Here is a 1,199-nt window from a genome sequence, read left to right on the forward strand (position 1 = left end):
TAAGTACCGGTAGTTAGGTTGTCCCAGCACATAATGGGTAAAAAATTCCCCGGGCAGGCCAGAAGGACAAAACAAAAAAAAGGACACCTAACCCTCAACAAGGGGTCATTGTCCCTCCAGCAGCAGAGGGATGCTGGTGGTGCTGGTGGCACTGGAATGCTGGCAGTGCTGGCAGCGCTGGTGAGGCAGCTGGATGCTTCTCAGAAGCAACTCCCACTCTGGGAAGGGCTCCAGGATCATTGCCAAAACCTGCCCTGGGTCCGTGGAAGCACAGCTGAGCTGCTCCCTATCCTATCCCCATCCCATTCTCCCCATCGCCATCCCCACCCCCTCTCCATCCTCACCCCTTCCATTCACATCCCACAGCTTTCACAGACCGCAGCTGCTCCCCCACTCCAAACGTGGTCGGTCAGGTTCTGCTGTCCTCCAGTGGGGAGATTTGGGATTGCCGGCATCCAGACCCCCTCCAACCCCCTCTGACCCTCTCCTGACCCCTTCAAACTGCCTCCAACACCCCAGGGCCCCCTTTCCCATCCCCAACAGCCCCAGTCCTGCCCAGCTCCACCCAGGACCCCCGGCAGTGTCTGCTCCTCCTGGCTGTACAGTTCTAGGATCCAGGAGGAAGGAGGAAAGGCCAGCTCCCCTGTGCTCTGCAGGAGAACACAGGATGATAAACGTGGCTGGAGCTAGGGGAGAAGCAGATTAGGAGGCCTGCAGTGGTTTTGGGATGAGTTCTCTATCAAGAAGCAACAGCGCATGGCCAAAAGCAAAGTTCAAGGCAAGGTCACCTTTAATATCACAGCATTCAGGGAACAGGACCACCAGAGACCCCTCTTAAAGATCCTCCAGGACCATGAAAGGACTTGGAGAAGAAGGTGAATTCATGGAAATGAGTCCTAGGAAAGTGATGTTTATGTGCTAGATAAGAAACACCCTTTAACGGTTATGTGTGGTTATAATGGATAAAACCACTGCTGTAAAGTCTTGCGACGCTCAGAACAAGGAGAGATCCTTCTGTGTGTCCAGTGGAGGTAAAGAATTCCTGATTCCTAATGCTTCCCATTGTGTTTGAAAGTTTATTCCAGCTGATTTCAGTATCACTCCCAGTTCCCATCTCCACCCCTCTCCCCATCCCATCCCATCCCATCCCATCCCATCCCATCCCATCCCATCCCATCCCATCCCATCCCATCCCATCC

This window comes from Parus major, chromosome 5 (genome assembly GCF_001522545.3).
Source record: "Parus major isolate Abel chromosome 5, Parus_major1.1, whole genome shotgun sequence".
Taxonomy (NCBI): Eukaryota; Metazoa; Chordata; class Aves; order Passeriformes; family Paridae; genus Parus; species Parus major.